Source organism: Oncorhynchus nerka, linkage group LG25, assembly GCF_034236695.1.
Source record: "Oncorhynchus nerka isolate Pitt River linkage group LG25, Oner_Uvic_2.0, whole genome shotgun sequence".
Taxonomy (NCBI): Eukaryota; Metazoa; Chordata; class Actinopteri; order Salmoniformes; family Salmonidae; genus Oncorhynchus; species Oncorhynchus nerka.
Genome location: NC_088420.1, coordinates 11,813,911 through 11,828,353, shown reverse-complemented (window position 1 = coordinate 11,828,353; position 14,443 = coordinate 11,813,911). Strand labels below are relative to the sequence as shown.

The 14,443-nt window shown below is 43.4% G+C and overlaps 1 protein-coding gene across 3 annotated transcripts in view; it reads left to right on the top strand.

Moving 5' to 3' along the window:
* ptprsa (protein tyrosine phosphatase receptor type Sa) overlaps window positions 1-14,443 on the top strand; it is a 459,556-nt gene that overhangs the window by 92,055 nt on the left and 353,058 nt on the right. For all 3 annotated transcript variants that reach the window (XM_065009561.1, XM_065009560.1, XM_065009558.1), the window contains exon 2: window positions 13,888-13,970. The gene's annotated coding sequence lies outside the window, so the exon portion shown is untranslated. The remainder of the gene's footprint in view (window positions 1-13,887; window positions 13,971-14,443) is intronic.

Below are 14,443 nucleotides of genomic sequence, written 5' to 3'. Positions count from 1 at the left end.
CCACTCTCCTATCTTTTCAGACCACTCTCCTACCTTTTCAGACCACTCTCCTATCTTTTCAGACCACTCTCCTACCTTTTTAGACCACATCTGTGTTTATGGGCCTGGTGCACTACTAAAAAAGCCAAGACTAATGGATTACAAAAGCACATAAATTTGACTTTTCTAGGATGTGGTCATTGTTAAAAGCAGGTATAGGGAGATGTTCCAACATGGCTGTGAGGAAGCAACAATACGATATATCCTGATTTATCAGTAGAATAGAGAGGATGAATATACTGTTATTGAAGGTAGAGCATGCTAGCACTGCTAATTGGTATTTTGTTGGAAAGAAAGGAATGTATGATTCAGGCTGTTTGCTGGTGGTATATGTGTTTATGGAAGATTTGCATGTGAATTAATTGATTAGGTGGCTGTGGTTGTTCGATATAACCTTTTGTGACGGTTGAGAGTTACTGCATTACTGTGTAATCCAACCTATTTTACTTTGACCAGACATGAATAACATCTCTGACTCAATAATGATGAGTATGTGACTGCGTTTTGCAGGGTTGGCCTCAGTTTTACCTAAGTACTTGTAGTTCTCTTTGTCCTTTCTATCCTCATTCTTCACCTTGTCCTTTAGTACTATCTTTAGTACTATCTCAGAGAGGTTGTGCATTTTTAAACATCACGGTTCTTTCCAATGGAATGGTATTAAAGCTGCTCTCTCCTTCAGGCACACAGTAGTCAGGAGCCCTGCCTTGTTCAGTCTGAGTAATAAGCCCAGTGGTGGCACTTTATTGGAATGTGCCGGGCATTTCAAGAAGACGATGAGGCGGAAGGGAAAGGGGTTTAAAAATAAACATGTCACTAAGATCAATTACGGCTGAATTAGACTGCGGCACATCTTTCTCTTGTGGCCCAGCGCTCGCTGGTTAGTGGACGAGTCGGGCAAACTGGCGTCATTACTCAGAGGGATGGTGTGACACTACACTGATGGAAAATCACGTCTCTCGACCATGCTGATTCAAGTTACGCTGGGCTACCTTGCTAAATGGGTTTAAATGTTTAATTTGCTGCTCAGGAAGCGAGATCACATCTTTGGAGGATAGCGTAGCTGTAATTTATCCAAACTCCCCGGTGGAGAGAGAGTTATTTTGAAGAAGCCAGGAAGTTGAGGGAATGGTGCCTGCACGGTGTTGTTGTTGTTCACCCCAGAGCTTCATGGGTAGATTTGGGAGGAGATGAGAGGTCCCTTGGAATGTATCTGAAGTACAATATCTCTCATATAACATCCAGTAAAATATGTTATGTTCCATGTTTAAACCAATACAAGACCTGCTCCTCTTGTTGACCGACCTACATTAAAAAGGCGTATTGGGATTAGTCTTTAACAGGTTTTACAGAAGGAAGCATACTTGAAGTGGATAAAAATGGGCACACAAGAGTCTGATTGACATATTGCATATTTAAAACTCAACCTCTTCCCCCCTTTCCATCTCTGAAAACAACACATTCCCTGTGAGTACAGTGTAGTGGACTACTTCCCCTACTCCCCCCTAACCCCCCCCCCACACACACACACACTGAAAACAGGCATTGTCACTCCAATCACTATAGTCCCTATTAATGCTGGTGTGTGTGGGTGCTTTATTTACTGAGCCAGCAGTGGCACACGTAATGATCTGCAGTAATTTATTACATTTTCCATCAAAGCCGCCACTTATGGGGAGGCCGGTTAGAGGGTGGATGGGGGTGGAGGGTGTTGGTGATTGGTAGTGCATTATCATGCAGCTCATCCTTAAAGGAATACTTCAGGATTTTGGCAATAAGGCCCTTGATCTACTTCCCCAGAGTCAGATGAACTTGTGGATACCACCGTTTAAAGGAAGTTGCTAACTACCACTAGCGCAATTACTAACTAGCATTAGCAAAATGACTGAACATTTATGGGTATCTGTTAGCATGCTAGCAGATACCCATAGACTTCCAGTCATTGTGCTAATGCTAGTTAGCATTGGCTCACGAAACAACCTCTAACTTCCTTCATACTGGACACAGATACATACAAATGGTATCCACAAATTCATCTGACTCTGGGGAAGTAGATACAGTGCCTCATTGCCAAAATCCTGAAGTATCCCTTTAATGAGTGCGGATTAGAGGGGATGATCCAGGCTTTGCAAACCCCTGGTCCAGCGATGGAGAGATCAAAGCTCTCGGAAGGTTGGGAATTCCATGCAGATAACAGTAATAATAAACTAAGAGTTTTACATGCTTGTTTCTCAGTCCCCTCGATTTGATGGGTGCCATTGGCCCCCACAGAGAGAGAGAGAGAGAGAGAGATGGAGATAGCTGATAGCTGGACACAACAGTCTGAGCAGCCATGTACGTGCGTTATGGTAATTAATCCTCTGCTGTGTCCAGTCCCCCTAGCCGAGGGACACATCTGTGACCAAATACTGCTTCCAATCCAATGTCACCAGCCTCCCACTGAAGGGCATCATCAGATGGACTAACCCCAGTTAACAGTCACCTAGGGAGAATAGAGGCATTATAGGTAGTGTCATAGGGGCTATTTTATTATTTGAAATACACTACATGGCTCGGGTCTATTTTATCATTTGAAATACACTACATGGCTCAGGTCTATTTTATTATTTGAAATACACTACATGGCTCGGGTCTATTTTATCATTTGAAATACACTACACGGCTCAAATGAGTGGATTTGGCTATTTCAGCACCACCCGTTGCTGACAGGTGTATAAAATCGAGCACACGGCCATGCAATCTCTATAGACAAACATTGGCAGTAGAATGGCCCGGAATTAAGATCTCAGTGACTTTTAACGTGGCACCGTCATAGGATGCCACATTTCCAACAGGTCAGTTTGTCAAATTTCTTTTGAATCATTTGAAATATAACACTTTTGCTGCTACGATGAACAATTACAATAACATTATTCATCATAATATTAATATCAACCTTTGATTTCACTTCTATTTAACCAGGTAGGCCAGTTGAGAACAAGTTCTCACATACAACTGCTACCTGGCCAAGATAAAGCAAAGCAGTGCGACTAAAACAACACGGAGTTACACATGGGATACACAAACGTACAGTCACTAACACAATAGAAAAATATGTATACAGTGTGTCCAAATGAAGTAAGGAGGTAAGGCAATAAATAGGCCAATAGTGGCGACGTGATTACAATTTACCAATTAACACGAGTTAATTAACACTGATATATGTGCAGATGAGGATGTGCAAGTAGAAATACTGGTGTGCAAAAGAGCAGAAAAACAAAAACAAATATGGGGATGAAGTAGGTAGTTGGTTGGATGGGCTATTTACAGATGGGCTGTGTATAGCTGCAGCGATCGGTAGGCTACTCCGACAGTTGATGTTTAAAGTTAGTGAGGGTGACATAAGTCTCCAACTAGAGCAATTTTTGCAATTAGTTGAGGTCATTGGCAGCAGAGAACTGGAAGGAAAGGCTGCCAAAGGAGGAGTTTGCTTTTGGGATGACCAGTGAGATATACCTGCTGGAGCGCATGCTACAGGTGGGTGCTGCTATGGTGACCAGTGAGCTGAGATAAGGCAAAGCTATACCTAGTAAAGACTTAGAGATTACCTGGAGCCAGTGGGTTTGGCGACGAATGTGTAGCGATGACCAGCCAATGAGAGCATACCTGGTCGCAGTGGTGGGTGGTATATGGGGCTTTGGTGACCAAATGTTGATGGAGGGGTGCAAAACTGTTGTCCGGGGTTGGGGTAGCCAGGTGGAAAGCATGGCCAGCCATAGAGAAATGCTTATTGAAATGCTCGATTATCGTGGATTTATCAGTGGTGACTGTTTCCTAGCCTCTGTGCAGTGGGTAACTGGGAGAAGGTACTCTTATTCTCCATGGACTTTACAGTGTCCCAAAACGTTTTGGAATGAGTTCTGCTGGATGCAAATTTCTGTTTCAAAAAGCTTGCCTTTGCTTTCCTAATTGTCTGTGTGTATTGGTTCCTGACTTCCCTGAAAAGTTGCATATCCCGGGGACTATTCGATACTAGTGCAGTATGCCACAGGGTGTTGTTGTGCTGGTCAAGGGCAGTAAATTCTGGACTGAACCAAGGGCTATATCTGTTCTTAGTACTACATTTTTTGAAAGGGCAATGCTTATTTAAGCACTTTTAAATAATAACCAGGCATCCTCTACTGACGGGATGAGGTCAATATCCTTCCAGGATACCCGGGCCAGGTCAATTAGAAAGGCCTGCTCTCAGAAGTGTTTTATTGAGCGTTTGACAGTGATGAGGGGTGGTCGTTTCACCGCGGACCCATAGCGGACGCAGGCAATGAGGCAGTGCTCGCTGAGAACCTGGTTGAAAACAGCAGAGGTGTATTTAGAGGGTTGGTCAGAATTCTATCTATGAGGGTGCCCATGTTTACAGATTTGGGGTTGTACCTGGTAGGTTCTTTGATCATTTGTGTGAGATTGAGGGCATCTACCTGAGATTGTACTGTAGGACGGCCGCCGTGTTAAGCATATCCCAATTTAGGTCACCTAGCAGTACGAACTCTGACGATAGATGGGGGGCAATCAATTCACATATGGTGTCCAGGGCACAGCTGGGAGCTGAGGGGGGTGTATAACAAGCGTAAACAGTGAGGGACTTATTTCTGGAGAGATGGATCTTTAAAAGTAGAAGCTCAAACTGTTTGGGCATAGACCTGGATATTATGACAGAACTCTGCAGGCTCTCTCTACAGTAGATTGCAATTCCGCCCCCTTTAGCAGTTCTGTCTTGACAGAAAATGTTGTAATTGGGGATGGAAATTTCAGAATTTTTGGTGGCCTTCCTAAGCCAGGATTCAGACACGGCTAGGACATCAGGGATGGGTGAGTGTGCTAAAGCAGTGAATAAAACAAATTTAGGGAGGAGGCTTCTAATGTTAACATGAATAAACCCAAGGCTTTTACGTTTGCAGAAGTCAACAAATTTGAGCGGCTGGGGACACACAGGTTCTTGGTTAACCTCTACATCACCAGAGGAACAGAGGAGGAGTAGGACGAGGGTACGGCTAAAGGCTATAAGAACTGGTCGTTTAGTGCTTTGGGAACAGAGAATTAAAGGACCAGATTTCTGGGCGTGGTATGATAGATTCAGGGCATAGTGTACAGACAAGGGTATGGTAGGGTGCGAGTACAGTGGGGGTAAACCTAGGCATTGAGTGACGATAAGAGAGGTTGCATCTCTGGAGGCGCCAGTTAAGCTAGGTGCGGTCTCCGCATGTGTGGGGGGTAGGACAAGGGGGCTATCTGAGGCATGTTGAGCAGGACTAGGGGCTCCACAGTAAAATACAACAATGAGACATGCCCTAAACAACAGTATAGGCATATTGACATTAGAGAGAGGCATAAAGCAATCACAGGTGTTGATTGGGAGAGCTAAAACGGGTGAGACAACAACGGATAAACAGCTAAGACAACAACAACTGGTAAATGGCGATAAATGGGCAGAGAGGGTCAGTTAACTACATACAGGGCCTGAGGTTGAGGCTGGGGATAAACAAAATGAAGTAAACAAAATGAAGTACCGTGTTAATGAACAGTCCAGCAGGCATCAGCTGTGTAGCCGAGTGATCATAGGGTTCAATGAGCAGCAATAGATGAAACAGGGAGCTGTTCGGTAGTTGATTACTACGCTGGGCGAGCGAGAGACAGTGTTTAGGAAGCTAGCGGGCTGGGGCTAGCAGATGGATCTTCACCACATCCACAAAGCAGAGGCCGGTTGAGAGCACATCAGCCGAATTACGTCAGCAGATCAGCAGACCAGTCGTGATGGACCGGCGGAGCTCCGTGTCGACAAAGGGTCCAGGCCAAATTGGCAAGAGAGGTATTGTAGTTGGTGTACTTACTTTCCTAGCTGGGAGGTGGGCCTAGCTCGAGGCTAGCTCGAGGCTAACTGGTGCATGCTTCTGAACAAGGGCGTTAGCCACAATAACCACTCGGTAGCAGCTAGCTAGCTGCGAAGATATGGTGTAATGGTCCAGAGCTGGCGGCAGGAATCCGGTGATGTAGTGGGGAAAAAGCTCAGCTCAGGGCTGATATTGCGCTGTGCAGACTGGCAGGTATTATCCGGGCTATAGCGGCTGGTGTCCGAGCTAAAGGTAAAGACAGCTAGCAGTGGCTAATAATGACTAAATAGCTAGTAGCTAATTAGCTGGCTAGCTGATGATGGCTAGTTTCTGATGGAGGTTCCAGTTATAAGGTCTAAAAAAGTAGCAGATCCGTACCACGTTGGGTGAGGCGGGTTGCAGGAAGGTATATTTAATTCGAAAATGGAAAAAAGTGGAAAAAAACGAAAAAATTCTGAATATTTATTTACATGGGACAAAAACAAATATGTCTTGCTGCTGCGCCATCTTGGAAAGAAATAATCATCACAAAATGTATACGATAATATCTACCTTCCGTCTGTCTGGAGGTGTGATTTAGTGAACGCAGAGTTCCAATAGCATTTGAATAACGTTACAGTGATGTTATTAATCACAAAATGTACATGATAATATCTACCATCTGGAGTTGTGATTTAGTGAAAGGGTGGTGAGACTTTAGGCAAGCAGGGGTTGAAATCCCCCACCTCCCACCTCAATCCCAGAAGGAGGGGAGATACGGAGACAGGCTAAGGCAGGCTGACAGACACAGAGGTAATTATTATTCAGTGATTCGCTGAGAGCCAGCTAATATAATGGCCGCTGTTGCATTTATCGACGCAAAACAGGGCCCCTAATGAAACTTGAGTCAGAGTGGCTCTGGAGTGGCTCGTCAGTCTGTGGAAGATTTTCAACAAAACTGTGTGTGTGTGTGTATGTGTGTGTATGTGTCTGTCAATCTCTCTATCTCTCCCTCTCTGTGTGTGTGTGTGTGTGTGTGTGTGTGTGTGTGTGTGTGTGTGTGTGTGTGTGTGTGTGTGTGTGTGTGTCTGTCTTCCTGTCTTCCTGTCTGTCTGTCTGTCTGTCTGTCTGTCTGTCTGTCTGTCTGTCTGTCTGCCTGTCTGTCTTCCTGCCTGTCTGTCTGCCTGTCTGTCTGTCTGTGTCTGCTGCGTGTGCACGTGCGCATGTGCATGGGTACCACTTCCCACTGATCTGGAGAGTTCGAGGCGCCACTATTTTGGTTTCTGTTTGAATTGCATCAAATGGCAGGTAGCATAGTGGTTAGAGCGTTGGACTAGTAACTGAAAGGTTGCTAGATTGAATCCCGAGCTGACAAAGTCAAAATCTGTTGTTCTGCCCCTGAACAAGGCAGTTACTGTCCCTATATAGTATTGTAGATACTATATAGTATTGTAGTTACTGGCCCTATGTAGTATTGTAGTTACTATATAGTATTGTAGTTACTGGCCCCATATAGTATTGTGGTTACTATATAGTATTGTAGTTACTGGCCCCATATAGTATTGTAGTTACTATATAGTATTGTAGTTACTGGCCCTATATAGTATTGTAGTTACTATATAGTGTTGTAGTTACTGGCCCTATATAGTATTGTAGTTGCTATATAGTATTGTCGTTACTGGCCCTATATGGTATTGTCGTTACTATATAGTATTGTAGTTACTGACCCTATATAATATTGTAGTTACTATATGATATTGTAGTTACTATATAGTATTGGCCCTATATAGTATTGTAGTTACTGGCCCTATATAGTATTGTAGTTACTGTATAGTATTGTAGTTACTGGCCCAACACTCTAACCACTAGGCTACCTGGTCATTTTGGCTATGGCCCAGGCTTACATTTAAAGGATACAAACTGACTTCTCATTCTTATACAGTTCCTTCAGAAAGGATTCATACCCCTTAACTTATTCCACATTTTGTTTTGTTACAGCCTGAATTCAAAATTGATTAAATATATTTTTTTCTCACCCATCCACACACAATACCCCATAACGACAAAGTGAAAACATGTTTTCACACCCCTTAGTCAATACATATTAGAATCACTTTTGGCAGCGATTACAGCTGTGAGTATTTCTTGGTAAGTCTCTAAGAGCTTTTCACAGCTGGATTGTACAATATTTGCACATTATTCTTGAAAAAATTATTCAAACTCTGTCAAGTTGGTTGTAGAGCATTGCTAGACAGCCATTTTCAAGTCTTGCCATAGAATTTCAAGCAGATTTAAGTCAAAACTGTAACTCGGCCACTCAGGAACATTCAATGTCGTCTTGGTGAGCAACTTCAGTGTAGCTGTGGCCTTGTGTTTCAGGTTATTGTCCTGCCGAAAAGTGGATTTATCTCCCAGTGTCTGGTGGAAAGCAGACTGAACCAGGTTTTGACTGTGCTTTGGCCTATCCTGTTTCTTTTTTTTCTATCCTCTGTGTGTTCTGTTGGATTTGCCCCAAACATAATTTTAATTTCCTTTTATTCAGGACATAAAGTTCATTTATTTGACACATTTTTTGTAGTATTACTTTAGTGCCTTGTTGTAAACAGGATGCATGTTTTGGAATATTTTTATTCTGTACAGGCTTCCTTCTTTTCACACTGTCATTTAGGTTAGTATTGTGGAGTAACTACAATGTTGTTGAGCCATCCTCAGTTTTCTCCTATCACAGCCATTAAAATGTAACTGTTTTAAAGTCACCATTGGCCTCATGGCTGAGCGGTTTCCTTCCTCTCCTGCAACTGAGTTAGGAATGACACCTGTATCTTTGTAGTGACTGGATGTATTGATACACCATCCAAAGAGTAATTCATATTTTCACTATTCTCAAAGGGATATTCAATGTCTGATTTGTTTTATTTTGACCCATCTACCAATAGGTAGCCTTCTTTGAGAGGCATTGGAAAACTTCCCTGGTCTTTCTGGTTGAATCTGTGTTTTATATTCACTGCTAGAATGAGGGAGCGTACAGATAACTGTATGTGTGGTGTACGGAGATGGGGTAGTCATTCGATAATCATGTTAAAAACACTATTGTTGCACACAGAGTCCATGCAATTTATTATGTGACTTATTTGTACTCTTGAACACATTTATGGCTTGCCATAACAAAGGGGTTGAATACTTATTGACTCAAGACATTTCAGCTTTTCATTTTTAACTAATTTGTAAACATTTCTAAAAACACAATTCCACTTTGACATTATGGGGTATTGTGTGTAGGTCAGTGACACAAAATCACAATTTAATCCATTTCAAATTCAGGCTGTCACATAAAAAAATCCAGAGGTATGAGTACTTTGTGAATACTTATCAGAAGGTTGGATGTACTTCGCTAAAGACCCATAGATCTCTACATTACTCAGTTTTTGTTCACAAGCCCCCACTTCATAAACCTCTGTCTTATCTAACTTTTCTGCTGAAGTATAGACATCTGAGTAGCTTAACCCGTTCACAGGATTGGTTAACAGTTGAGGTTCCTAACCCATTCACAGGACTAGTTAACTCTCGAGGTTCCTAACCCGTTCACAGGATTAGTTAACTGTTGAGGTTCCTAACTCGTTCACAGGATTAGTTAACAGTTGAGGTTCCTAACCCGTTCACAGGACTAGTTAACTCTCGAGGTTCCTAACCCGTTCACAGGATTGGTTAACTGTTGAGGTTCCTAACCCATTCACAGGATTGGTTAACTGTTGAGGTTCCTAACCCGTTTACAGGATTGGTTAACTGTTGAGGTTCCTAACCCATTCACAGGATTAGTTAACTGTTGAGGTTCCTAACCCATTCACAGGATTGGTTAACTGTTGAGGTTCCTAACCCATTCACAGGATTAGTTAACTCTTGAGGTTCCTAGGGTCTCCTCAGAGCTAGGTAAATCTGATTTGAGTTTTAATGCAGCGTATTGCTGGAACAGAATTCTAAATACATTTAGTCTTGATGTTCTGCTGCCGTTCGGGCAATTTAATGTATTGATTGTGGACGAATGTAAATGTTTCTCTGGGTGATTTTGTCACGTTCTGAACTTAGTTCCTTTGTTGTGTCTTTTGTTTTAGTATGGTCAGGGTGTGAGTTGGGTGGGTTGTCTATGTTAGTTTGTCTATGATTTTCTATTTCTGTGTTTGGCCTGGTATGGCTCTCAATCAGAAGCAGCTGTCAATCGTTGTCCCTGATTGAGAACCATATTTAGGTAGCCTGTTTTCCATTGTGTTTTGTGGTTGGTTATTTTCTGTCTTTGTGTATGTCGCCTGACAGGACTGTTTCGGTTTTCGTTTATTCACGTTTATTGTTTTGTGCCCGTGTTCTGTTCAGTTTGATTCATTAAAGATTACATCATGACCACTTAACACGCTGCAAATTGGTCCTCCGATCCTTCTTGCTACTCCTCCTCAGAAGAGGAGGACGAGATCCGTTACAGATTTTTTTATTTGTGTTTCCCATGACTGTGTTTTTAGATTTTAATGTGGGTGTATAATATATATACTTTATATATATAGTACCAGTCAAAAGTTTGCACACACCTACTCAATCCAGGGTTTTTCTTTATTTTTACTATTTTCTACATTGTAGAATAATAGTGAAGACATCAAAACTCTGAAATAACACATATGGAATCATGTACTAACCAAAATATTTTATATTTGAGATTCTTCAAAGTAGCCACACTTTGCCTTGATGACAGCTCTGCACACTCTTGGCATTTTCTCAACCAGCTTCATGAGGAATGCTTTTCCAACAGTCTTGAAGGAGTTCGCACATATGCTGAGCACTTGTTGGCTACTTTTTTGGTTACTATGTTATTCCATATGTGTTATTTCATATTTTTGATGTCTTCACTATTATTCTACAAGGTAGAAAATATAAAACATAAATAAAATAACGTGTATATTTGTGTATATTTGTGTATTTTTATACAGGGCACATTTGAAAAAGAGACCTAGGTCTCAATATGTCTCACCTTTTAAAATAAAATTAAAAACACCTTCTGAAGGCACTGTAGTTCCTCATCTCATGCCAAGGGCCATGATGGACTCCTCATCGTTCCCTGCTTTTTGAATTATCACCTACAAATCTGCATGAAATGTTGTTTTTTACGGTTTCGTTTCTACTAAACATGACTATACTGAGCATTTCTCATCAAAGACACATAACGGTTACTGTAACGGTTACTGTATTCATATGGTGCTCTTTCTATCTATTTTGGATAATGTTGTTTCTTCCTCTCCATTTCACCTATATAGAGATAGAGAGAGATGGAATGAGTGAGTGACTGACCTTCCGCCCACTGGTAGACAGTGGACGACTGCCAAGAGCACAGATCCTCTATATGTCCAATATATTAGAGGAGCTTAGTACCCCCTCCCCTCCCATCCCCTACCCCCCGCTCCGTGACAGAAGCCCAGTTTTTATTGCTGCGGGTCACAACTATCCGTTGATGAGACAGGGGTGGAGGAGACACAGGGTCAGGTGTGATGAGACAGGGGGGTGGAGGAGGGAGGAGAGGACAGGGTCGGGTGTGATGAGATAGGGGGGTGGAGGAGGGCGGAGTGCGGAGGGGACAGAGTCAGATGTGTTGAGACAGGGGGGTGTGGGAGACACAGGGTCAGGTGTGATGAGACAGGGGGTGTGGGAGACACAGGGTCAGGTGTGATGAGACAGGAGGGTGTGGGAGACACAGGGTCAGGTGTGATGAGACAGGGGGTGTGGGAGACACAGGGTCAGGTGTGATGAGACAGGAGGGTGTGGGAGACACAGGGTCAGGTGTGATGAGACAGGGGGTGTGGGAGACACAGGGTCAGGTGTGATGAGACAGGAGGGGGTGGGAGACACAGGGTCAGGTGTGATGAGACAGGGGGGTGGGGGGGTGATGAAGGTTGTCATTGTTACATATTTTTCCAGTCAAAGACTTTTGGTGCGTGTGTTTGTGGGTCTGGGTGTGTCTGTGTGTCTGTGTGTGTGTGTGTGTGTGTGTGTGTCTGTGTGTGTGTGTGTGTGTGTGTGTGTGTGTGTGTGTGTGTGTGTGTGTGTGTGTGTGTGTGTGTGTGTGTGTGTGTGGGTGGGAACCTCATTTGGAGAGACAGGTGGCATACGCTCGCTTAATATAATCCAGAGTACAAACACGGAGGCAACAGCAGTAGGTGGTGTTATTACTCCAGTCTACTGTATTCAACCCCCTAGTAAAGGTGGGATTTTTACTTTATAAGTACACTTGTTGACAGAGACATGCTTCTTGACATTTGTGGTGTTTGTAGGAATGTAGGAATGTGCGATAAATAAGACTCTATGGGTGCATTTACACTGTAGCCCAATTCTGATATTTTTCACACTAATTGATCTTTCGACCAATCACATCCGAGCATTTCACATCAGATCTTTTTCAGAGCTGATCTGATCTGGTGAAAAGACTAATTAGTGAACAAAATGTCAGGATTGGGCTGCCTGTCACAGTTCTGGAGAAAGAATGAAGAGAGAAAAAACCCACGATTGAGGCTCTACCAAGAGTGTCTTTTCCTCCCGCTTTCAACCATCTCCCCATGATGCTCGGCCATCTGTCTCAGCAGTGACTAAACTTCATGCCAACATGTCACATGGTCATGAGAAAACAAACCGGAGAGGGGAGACATGGCCTCGCGCTTGTTTCATACCAAAACATGTTAACTACTCCCAAAGCTAGCTTTCTCCGCAGTGGCAGCTTGGCACACTTACACGCTGTTATGATGTGAGGATACAGCGCTGCTTTAGCCGTAGCGATAGCCTAGCATTAGACTCTGTGTGCATAGTTAGACTGTATGCGATGCTATGCTAATGCTTAGCGATATTCAGCCTGATTGATGAAGCGTCGGGCTGAGGGAGTGTCTCATACGGGGGTGGGGAGGTTTTAAGGGGGGTAGTGCAACAGCGTGTGTGTGGGAAATAAATGCCGTACAATAAACAAATTCCCTGCGCTCTCCTCTTGGCAGCAGAGTGTCTGCGAGGGGGAGGACACAATGCAGCCAAGATTGCCATACCCCCCTCCATGCATACACGTGTACACACACATACACATACCCCCTTCTACTCCTCCTTCTCCTCTTCTCTGTGCCCCAGCTCTCCGCTGGGGACTAGGCACAACCCCTTTTAGCTGTTATGATTAGCCAGGCTGGAATTAAAGTGGCCCGTCAGGATGAGGAATCATGTCGCCCTGCTGGCTGGTTGTCGTGGTAACGATGCCCCCAGAGGTTGCTGGGGGGGTTGTCTATGGACTGAGCTGAAAGAACAAGGAATGAAGAGAGAGAAGGGAAGAGACGGAGGAAGAGAATGCAGGGGAGGGTGAAGGGAGGTTTAAGATAAATAGAAGGAGGAGAAAGCACTTTCCACAAGCTGCTCATAATGCAATAACAACAAAAAGCACATTTGTGGCTGATCTGGAAAAGGTGTAGTGTAGACATCTTTCATAATCCCACTATCACAGCATTCATTACCGATAACCCCCCCGCGGTGAGCAGAGCATCCTCAGCGACCTCAACATCCACACCCACTGTAGTGCCAATGGTTCCAAACTTACTGAAAGTATTGACACAATGGTTGTGTGATGCAGAAGAGAAAGACAAGCTTGCCACGCAAGTTGCATAGACACACTCACATATATGCATACATGGGCACACACATAAACACACACACACACACACACACACACACACACACACACACACACACTGGCCAGGCCTCATTATGGATGGGAACGTTTTTTATTTTTTTAAGATAAATGGGATTGAATGCAGATTCACACTCCAGCAATGTTCTCCAGCAATCAGCCGTGCCCCCGGTTCAAGCCCTACGATTCGCTGCACGGTCACCAAAGGGCAGAAAAGACAGAAAATGATCTAGTCTCTAAGTTTCACCACTGGAGAAGGCTGCTCATTTGGCAGTCCCTTTCATTAACATTTCTCTTTCATTTCTCCCTCGCTGGTTAAAGGTACACTTGAGGAAGAAGGAGAAGACGAAGCCGCTAAACAACTGAAGATATGAAGCTAAAGGGCTTTTGAAGACAAGCGAGTGGTAAGTGGCTCTAAACTTTCCACCATCTTTGGAGGGAGACAACAGCCCCATACCAATCAGTTGCATTTTCTTCCACAAAATCTGTGTGTAACACTCTCAAACTTTACAGCTGACATCCAGACAGACCCATGTCTACCACTGTTACTGAACTTTACAATGGTGCTACAACTACTATAGTACTATAGAAATAAAAATGCCACAACCCCAATCACCACTTCATACTATAGTACTAATACTACACTACTACAGTAGTAGTTATTAGTAGTAGTAGTAGTGGTAGTAGTAGCAGTAGTAGTTGTAGCACTAGCAGTAGTAGTAGTAGTAGTACTTGCACTAGTATTAGGAGTAGCAGTAGTAGTAGTAGCAGGAGTAGTAATAGTAAAGTAGTAGTAGTTTAGCAGTACTAGTATTAGGAGTAGCAGTAGTAGTAGTAGCAGGAGTAGTAATAGTAGCAATAGTAGTAGTAGTTATAG